At 47.6% G+C, this 9,733-nt stretch overlaps 1 pseudogene; it reads right to left on the bottom strand.

The window, feature by feature from the left end:
• Nucleotides 1-333: 333 nt before the first annotated feature.
• On the bottom strand, nucleotides 334-452 carry LOC136656220 (5S ribosomal RNA; annotated as a pseudogene).
• Between the last annotated feature and the right edge of the window lie 9,281 nt (nucleotides 453-9,733).

Raw genomic sequence — 9,733 nt, forward strand, 5'->3', positions numbered from 1 at the left:
CTAATGGACACCACTGCAACTCTGCCGGCAAAAAGGCCAAACCAGGGAGGGGACTGGGGCATAACCTGGTAGGGACATAGGAGGGACACATAGGAGCCAATGTATGCTATATGCTAATGACCCCTTCAGATGATGATATGCCCCCCAATGGCAGGGGAAAGAATTAAAGCCCTTCTTCCCCCACACCACAGCCTACTGTGGGTAGTTACAGTAAAAATGACATACATTCTAATCACGTACTAATCACAATCACATGCTTCTTGTAATGTGGGTTTGACCCTTAGTACCAGGTTGGTTGGTTGGCAACCTTCAGTCTCGAAAGACTACGGTATAAGCCTACAGCACTCGGTATTCCCAGGCGGTCTCCCATCCAAGTACTAACCAGGCCTGACCCTGCTTAGCTTCCAAGATCAGACGAGATTGGGCATGTGCAGAGTAACAGTACCAGATTTTGGTGACAAAGAATGTTTCCCAAACAGGGCTGGCCATCGGAGCTGTAGAGCCCAATGCCAAGCAGCTTTGTGGGAGTCCCATGCCTCCACGACGGTGGCGTAGCTAGAGGGGGTGCAGGGCGCTAAATTTTGCAGGAAGCCTCACCGCAGTGTGCAAGCGGCTCCTCCCCCTCCCCTTCAGAGCTATTCTGGGCAGGGCGGAGCAAAACAGAGGCATTCATCGTTGCATGCTGTGGTGAGGCTCCCTGCAAAACTTAGTGCTTTGCCCCCCCTGTAGCTATGCCACTGCTCTGCAGGACCCCCAACTTATTGGAGGAGCCTTTTTGCATGGAGCCCGATTGCACCGAAGAAGTGAAACTGGGCAAAAGCTGGCCTTGTTCCCAAATCAAGGAAAAATATGTTCTTTTTCAAGTGCTACTAGAAAACTGTGGCCAATACAACGGTGGTTCTTTGGCTACCTGACATTATCAAGAACAGCAACAACAGCATTGATGAGACTGAATGGTCCAGGAGATGCTGTTTGTTACCTACTGCTTCATTTTCTTCCACTTTTGGTTTTTCAAGTTTTAAGGGACTCGGTTTAATAGAGTTTCTTTGAAAGGAGCAAGGCCCTATTGCAGATTACAACTTCCCTAGTGGTTTCATCCCAAACCCTCATGCCCACGTAATTCTTGATGCGCTGTCGTTCATTGTGGGTGTTTTGAACCAGAAGTCTGCAGGTTTGTTTTCATACCAGAAACACAACTTGGTATATACCCTTTTGCCTTGTGTACGTCCAGTGTTTAGGAAAGGCCCCCCGAGCCAGACTGTATGAAAACACAGTTTACAGACTTGCTTGAAACCCAACGCTAGGCAGTAATTTACTGGAAGAGAAGGCTCTCTTTAAATTTACTCAGAGGGGCACATAGTAAACTCCAGCGAAAAAACATGTAATGAGCCTTGGCAAAGTCCAGGAGATGCTGCTGCTGCTGTGGACAGGGACGATGTGGCAATTACCGGATCACAGAGTTTAGCTTTGTTAGATCTGCAGACCACATCCTCCTTAGAGGGCTTCACTTCCTACTTCCATTGTTGTTGTTGGCAACCTTCAGTCTCGAAAGATTATGGTATTGCGCTCTGAATAGTGGTTCTGGCACAGCGTCTAGTGTGGCTGAAAAGGCCAATTCGGGAGTGATAATCCCTTCCACACTGGGAGCAAGTGCAGTCTGTCCCTGGTCTGTCTCCCTGGCTATGGGCCTTCCTTCTTTCCCTCTTTGCCTCAGACTGTTGGCCAAGTGTCTCTTCAAACTGGGAAAGGCCATGCTGCACAGCCTGCCTCCAAGCAGACCGCTCAGAAGCCAGGATTTCCCACTTGTTGAGGTCCACTCCTAAGGCCTTCAGATCCCTCTTGCAGATATCCTTGTATCACAGCTGTGGTCTACCTGTAGGACGCTTTCCTTGCACGAGTTCTCTATAGAGGAGATCCTTTGGGATCCGGACATAATCCATTCTCACGACATGACCGAGCCAACGCAGGCGTCTCTGTTTCAGCAGTGCATACATGCTAGGGATTCCAGCACGTTCCAGGACTGTGTTGTTTGGAACTTTGTCCTGCCAGGTGATGCCGAGAATGCGTCGGAGGCAGCGCATGTGGAAAGCTTCAGACTTCTTCCCCTTCTGAAATTGTTGGCAAATAAAAGAAAGTTCCATGACAACATTGGAGATTTTTGTTTTCTCACTCACTAAAATGATTTGATTGGTCCCAAATAATGTTATTTACCTTCCAGATAAATTTCTGCTTGATATCTAGGACACTTTCTGCCCCAATGAAAAGAAGGAAGATGCACATAAATAAATAGTTGTAAGCATGTTCCCAAAGGCTCTCAGCCAGAGTGCCCCCTTGCCTATCTCTCTCTGGGGAGGTAAACCGTTGTCTGGGTTAAACAAACTTCAGGTGGGAGCAGGGAGAGCATCAGGGGTTTGCCAAGTCAGGCATTGGCCATGAGCCATCAGAGCCCATCTTCTGGCTGGGCTCACTTCTGAACCTTCAGTACCAGGAGCAGCGGTAGTGCCCAACACGGCATCGAGGGTGTGTATGAGATGGTATAGGGTTCCCATGCCGTTGTTTTTTTTCCTATGGTCCCAGCAACTTAGTGACATGCTTGAATGAAGGCTCACATTGTGGAACGCTTCTTTGTAAATAAACAAATGAATCTTGCATATCAATGAGAAAGCTACATCTAATCAACATCCTACAACCTTTACATCTGATTTTCTATGTGCAGGGATTGTTGTTCGTTTTTTTCCATGAAGGTGTATTAACTTGAACCGTGCGAGTCCCCACCAGTCTGAAATGGTTCAGCCCAGGTGCTAGCTGACCACGTAGGGTGAGAATTGGGCCACAGCGATGGAATGAAATCCTGATTCTTGAGAAAGTGAGCAAAGATGGTTGATTTTCCACCAAGCCAAGCTGAAGCTGTTGGGCTGAGTGATAGGGCACTGCCCCCTTGCCAAGGCTGCCAAGCCCCCAACCTGCTCACCCTTGCTTGGTTCCTTCCTTTGCATGGGCTCTTACATTAAAGCAAAAAAATGCAAGGTGCACTGGGATCGCTCTCAATGTGTTCCACATTTCCTGCTTTGTTTAGAGAGACTGCACAAAGGAAGGAGCAATCTTGCATCTACCACCATCAGGTTTGTAAAACAAGAATTATAGAGCACTCTGAGAGTGATCCCAGCAGGCTTTGCCTTTCCTGTTTAATCAGAACTATGGTGAAAGCTGGACTTTGGATTTTGCTCTCAGTCTGGAGAGGTTGAAGAGCTTTCCGTCTGATCTGGTCCGGAGATAGATGCCTTCTGTTGCAGTTCCAAAGGCCTGCTTCAGCAGGACAGCGAAGAAAATCCCAAACAAGGTTGGTGCAAGAACACAGCCCTGCTTCACTCCGCAGAGATCTCGTGCAAGGAAAGCGCCCTACAGGCAGACCACAGCTGCGATACAAGGACATCTGCAAGAGGGATCTGAAGGCCTTAGGGATGGACCTCAACAAGTGGGAAACCCTGGCCTCTGAGCGGCCCGCTTGGAGGCAGGCTGTGCAGCATGGCCTTTCCCAGTTTGAAGAGACACTTTGCCAACAGTCTGAGGCTAAGAGGCAAAGAAGGAAGGCCCATAGTCAGGGAGACAGACCAGGGACAGACTGCACTTGCTCCCGGTGTGGAAGGGATTGTCACTCCCGGATTGGCCTTTTCAGCCACACTAGACGCTGTGCCAGAACCACCATTCAGAGCGCGATACCATAGTCTTTCGAGACTGAAGGTTGCCAATACCATGGTGAAAGGAGTAAGATAAGCAGGCAAGGCTATTTTTCTTGGTTGGCAACCTTCAGTCTCCAAAGACTATGGTATAAGCCTATAGCACCTGGTATTCCCAAGCTGTCTCCCATCCAAGTACTAACCAGGCCTGATTCTGCTTAGCTTCCAAGATCAGACAAGATCAGGTATGTGCAAGGTAATGTATTCTCCCCTTTTTCTTATGTTTCTTAGAGCACAGCAATCTGGATTCCGTCTCTTCGCTTTGCTCCTTTACATAAGAACATAAGAACATAAGAACAGCCCCACTGGATCAGGCCATAGGCCCATCTAGTCCAGCTTCCTGTATCTCACAGCGGCCCACCAAATGCCCCAGGGAGCACACCAGATAACAAGAGACCTCGTCCTGGTGCTCTCCCCTACATCTGGCATTCTGACTTAACCCATTCCTAAAATCAGGAGGTTGCGCATACACATCATGGCTTGTACCCCATAATGGATTTTTCCTCCAGAAACTCGTCCAATCCCCTTTTAAAGGCGTCTAGGCTAGACGCCAGCACCACATCCTGTGGCAAGGAGTTCCACAGACTGACCACGCGCTGAGTAAAGAAATATTTTCTTTTGTCTGTCCTAACCCGCCCAACACTCAATTTTAGTGGATGTCCCCTGGTTCTGGTATTATGTGAGAGTGTAAAGAGCATCTCCCTATCCACTCTGTCCATCCCCTGCATAATTTTGTATGTCTCAATCATGTCCCCCCTCAAGCGTCTCTTTTCTAGGCTGAAGAGGCCCAAACGCCGTAGCCTTTCCTCATAAGGAAGGTGCCCCAGCCCCGTAATCATCTTAGTCGCTCTCTTTTGCACCTTTTCCATTTCCACTATGTCTTTTTTGAGATGCGGCGACCAGAACTGGACACAATACTCCAGGTGTGGCCTTACCATCGATTTGTACAACGGCATTACAATATTAGCCATTTTGTTCTCAATACCCTTCCTAATGATCCCAAGCATAGAATTGGCCTTCTTCACTGCCGCCGCACATTGGGTCGACACTTTCATCGACCTGTCCACCACCACCCCAAGATCTCTCTCCTGATCTGTCACAGACAGCTCAGAACCCATCAGCCTATATCTAAAGTTTTGATTTTTTGCCCCAATGTGCATGACTTTACACTTACTGACATTGAAGCGCATCTGCCATTTTGCTGCCCATTCTGCCAGTCTGGAGAGATCCTTCTGGAGCTCCTCACAATCACTTCTGGTCTTTACCACTCGGAAAAGTTTGGTGTCGTCTGCAAACTTAGCCACTTCACTGCTCAACCCTGTCTCCAGGTCATTTATGAAGAGGTTGAAAAGCACCGGTCCCAGGACAGATCCTTGGGGCACACCGCTTTTCACCTCTCTCCATTGTGATCTTTCTCCACTGGGCCCCAAAGGAGGAAGGTGAAGGAGTCCACACAGAGGAGTAAGGAGCCTGGCTCCACCCATAGTAGAGTATGCAGGTGGTAGGCATCTGTTCTCTGCCCCAATCTGCCCAGCAATCTGTTTGCTGCCCAACAAAAATGGTGTCATTCATTTCATGAAAGGGCCATCCCTGGTTTTTATGATGTCCCCCGATGGAGCACCACTAGTCAAAGGGGGGGGGGCAAATAAATGAAACAAGGAAAGATACGGGGGAAGGTCCAAATTTCAGAGATAGACAGGTGAAAAGAACTCAGTCTGAGAAAGGCCTCAGTCAAAGCTACTGCCACTCAGCGTAAGCTAGGTGACTAATGGTCGGACTTGAGGCTACGTTATATTTTAACAGTGTTGGCACTGAATCCCACCTGTGTCATCAACTCAAGGGATCGAACTAGACTCTACGTAAGCATGCACTTGGCTCCTGTTTGATTTCTTTCTTTTCCTAAATAGCAGGGAACATAGTTGGGTTGGCAGGGTGTCAGTGGGTAATCTTGATGGGGATCCTAGCATTGGGAGAGGGAACTGTCACCCCCAACTTAGTCCCAATCTGAAAAAAAATCTCCTGTGGTCATTATTTAGCAAAAATAACAAAAAAAGGAGCACGCAAAGGTCAACTGTGTGCTTAAGACTATGTGTCGCTTGACCCAAAGAGCCTCAGATTGTCCCTTCAGACCCAGGATAAACCACAGAGCTTAGAGGGCCACAGATGTCCCTTATCTTCTAGCAGCTTCATTGTGACTGCTCCCAAAAAAGGAACTTGACTATTGCAGACATCAGTCAGGTGACTCCCATTTAAAGCTAGCTTTGCTGTTCTTTTTTTTTCCCCAAGCTTGAGCAAATGTCTGCTGCACCCTGCTCTAAAATTAGGGCAAGGGAAAACAAGAGGTTTTCCATTCAAGTCATGGCCCCAGATGTGCAAAGACCTATTTTGGACATGAATAAGTGATGGCCACAGGAAAAAGACCTGTGTGCTTAGCCCTGCTGATGTCAGTGTTTCTGTACAAAAGGCCTAGAATACCCAGTTTACAATGTATTTTCTATTCTTTAAAAAAAATTAAAGTTGCTTTTAAAATACTCAACTTTAAATTGACTAAAAAAAGTCAATTTAATAATTATTTTTGGAGAGAGAGAGAGAGAGAGAGAGATTGGGACAATGCACTGTGAACAAGTTAGAGGAGGTTTGTACAAGACCTCTGGCCATGTGTCATTGCATTTGCACAGGGTCACATGAAGGGAAAGATTCAATAAGGTGGGTTTCCAGAAATATTGCTTCATTGTGGAACTGCAACAACCATACCACTCTCAGTGCCTTACGGCAAACAAGCTGCGTCATGCCAGATATGTACACACAGATGTGAGACAGCCTGGAAAACAAGCACAGAAGGCTCTGCAGGAAGTGGGTCTGAGAATCATGTAGGTGTTAAGCTTCCCCCTGAGACTGTGCAGAAAGCCCTTCCAACTTGCTTCCTCACAGTTCAATCCGCTACACAGACCAAAAAGCTTCGAATGCCATCCAACAATCTTGCATGACTCTTAAGGGGCAAATGTAGTGCCACTGGGATCTTTTTTCCTTATTAAGGAGCAGGCGTGGGGCCCCCTAATCCAGACCAGGACTATGGATGGGGTAGGGCTAAATTCTCCAACCTCCCCACTGTGGCCCCATTTTGGCTACTGCCAAATAAACCCATCAGCCCTAATAATGGGCTTGCCCTCAGTGTAGATTGGCCCTAACTCCGTCTCGCAACCTGGGACTGTGAGTTAGCCTAGGATTTCACAATGACATCATGGGGCAGCACTGTGGCTTCAGACACGAGTACCACCATCAGACGGGCCCCAGCAGCAATCACACAAAATTGTTGCGTGGGATAGGAACACACAGGGATGGGGTAGGGTAGAACTGGGGAGTGTATTTGGATTTATAAAATGACACATGGCTTGGAGCTCATGGCTAAAGAGGGCATTGTCTCCCTTTCTCAGAATGCTGGAACTCAATGCCACCCCAGAAAACGGGCTGGCAGAGGATTTGGGACAGGTTAAAGGAATGACAATGTGGAGACTAGCTCTGTCAAAAACTACCAGCCATGGGCAGGAGGTATGTTCTGATGATTGAGCTGCCGGTACAGTCTGAAGAGATAAGCAGGAGAATCCATGGTCATGTTTCTGGATGAGAGACAGAATGCCAGGCTGTGACAAGCTGCTGTACCCACTGTGGCAGGATGAAGTCAATAATGAGCTGATTACCACAGTGAGAGCGCTGGGGAGTGTGCAAAGGCCAGCCAGCAAGAACAGAAACAACCTTGAAAACCCACCCAGGCTTATGGCCTACGATTCCTGCAGAAGCTCAATGCTGTACAGCCAGAAAAGACCACACTGTGAAGGCAACATCAGCACAGAATGTATTGTAAAAAAAACCCATTGAAAAATGGTGGCTTTGACTAGCCCGCCCATGTAAACCACCTTGAATGCTGTCTAAAAAACAGAGGAAGTATCAGTATGGAACCCCCTGAATTCTAGTCGCTGGGCTGGCAAGCAGTGAGGAAAGCACACTAACATAAGAACATAAGAACAGCCCCACTGGATCAGGCCATAGGCCCATCTAGTCCAGCTTCCTGTATCTCACAGCGGCCCACCAAATGCCCCAGGGAGCACACCAGATAACAAGAGACCTCATCCTGGTGCCCTCCCTTGCATCTGGCCTTCTGACATAGCCCATTTCTAAAATCAGGAGGTTGCGCATGCACATCATGGCTTGTACCCCGTAATGGATTTTTCCTCCAGAAACTTGTCCAATCCCCTTTTAAAGGCATCCAGGCCAGATGCCGTCACCACATCCGGTGGCAAGGAGTTCCACAGACCAACCACACGCTGAGTAAAGAAATATTTTCTCTTGTCTGTTCTAACTCTCCCAACACTCAATTTTAGTGGATGTCCCCTGGTTCTGGTGTTATGTGAGAGTGTAAAGAGCATCTCCCTATCCACTCTGTCCATCCCCTGCATAATTTTGTATGTCTCAATCATGTCCCCCCTCAGGCGTCTCTTTTCTAGGCTGAAGAGGCCCAAACGCCGTAGCCTTTCCTCATAAGGAAGGTGCCCCAGCCCCGTAATCATCTTAGTCACTCTCTTTTGCACCTTTTCCATTGCCTTCATAAGGGCTTCCTGGGAGCCCTTCTGGCAAGTTGGAAACAGACTGGTGGACTAGATACTCAGATCCAGCAAGCCTCTTCATATGATAAAGCATTTAACTGTGCCTAGTCCACCCAGCCATAACTCCCTCCTCCAAGCTTTCGTGATGACCCTGCCTACTGGTAGCCCATTTGCATCTGAAGTATGTTCAATAGGCAGCTTCATGTCAATGAACAACTCTCATTTGTTTTGCACTTCCGCCTCCTCCTGCACCCACACACACCGTGCAAGTGAGTTGATGCTATATTTTGTGTGCCCGGGTAATCATTAAATCCTGCCCACGCTCAGATGGTGAAAGTTGTGGTGGGAAAAAACAGGGACTCAGTGTGAGCAATGCCTCTTGAAGCACTGAATAGCTTGACTGGGATAGTATATGGCCATATGAGTAATTTGGGCAACAGAAAAAAAAGGGGGGATTTTTTTTTTTTTTATTATTGGATTCAGTAGTTTTCATAAGGGCATATTTCCATGCAGGCTTGATGGTATAAGACAGAGGTTGTCAACTGGCAGCATGTGCCCGGCTACAACCCCTGAGACAATTTATCTCCCTGGAGATCCTACAAGGTTTTTCATCAGGATGTAGCAAAATGTTTGTCCACAATTTCATTCATCAGAAAAAGGAGAGAAAAAATTATAAAGCTACTTAACATGTTCAACCCTCTTCTCGATCTTGTATGTACCACGCAAATGTACTTATTTGCATGTAATACTATGGCTGAGCACTCAGGAAGGGCTGTAGCTCCAGTGGCAGAACACATCTTTGGCATGCAGGAGGTGCCCGTTATCTCCGTGCAAGGCTTGGAAAGATCCCAACTGGAGAGCCCTGCCAGTTGTTACAGACCAGTGCTTCTCCTTTTGGATTCCAGAGCCTTTTACACTCTTCAATGGAGTGTCTCAGTGATGATCAGATGGTGGCCACTTATGGTGTGCTTATGAAGCCCCTGAAGGGAGCCCCATGGCTTCTAGGGATACACTCTGAGAAACTGTGCTATAGCCAATACCAAGCTACATAGAACAATGTAAGGTATAATATAAGGTATAAGGTAGCTTCATAAGCAGCTTCAATATAGCTTCAATATAAGGTAGCTTCATAAGCAGTGGTATAGCTAGCGCCACTGGTACTCGGGGCAGACTGCTTCCACTGCCTTGCGTTGGCTAATGGAAGCCATGGGTAACTACCATGGGTAACTACCTTGAGATCCTCACTGGGGAGACCAGGTCTACTCAGCATTTGAAGTGGCCTCTACTTTGAGATCCCCTTGTGGGGACCAAGTATTTGAATACCCATAGTACATTGTGACCAGAAAGAGTGGAGCCAGATGAAGCCAGCAGTATCAGGCTGCAAGGAGGATTAAT

This window comes from Tiliqua scincoides, chromosome 6, assembly GCF_035046505.1.
Source record: "Tiliqua scincoides isolate rTilSci1 chromosome 6, rTilSci1.hap2, whole genome shotgun sequence".
NCBI lineage: Eukaryota > Metazoa > Chordata > Lepidosauria > Squamata > Scincidae > Tiliqua > Tiliqua scincoides.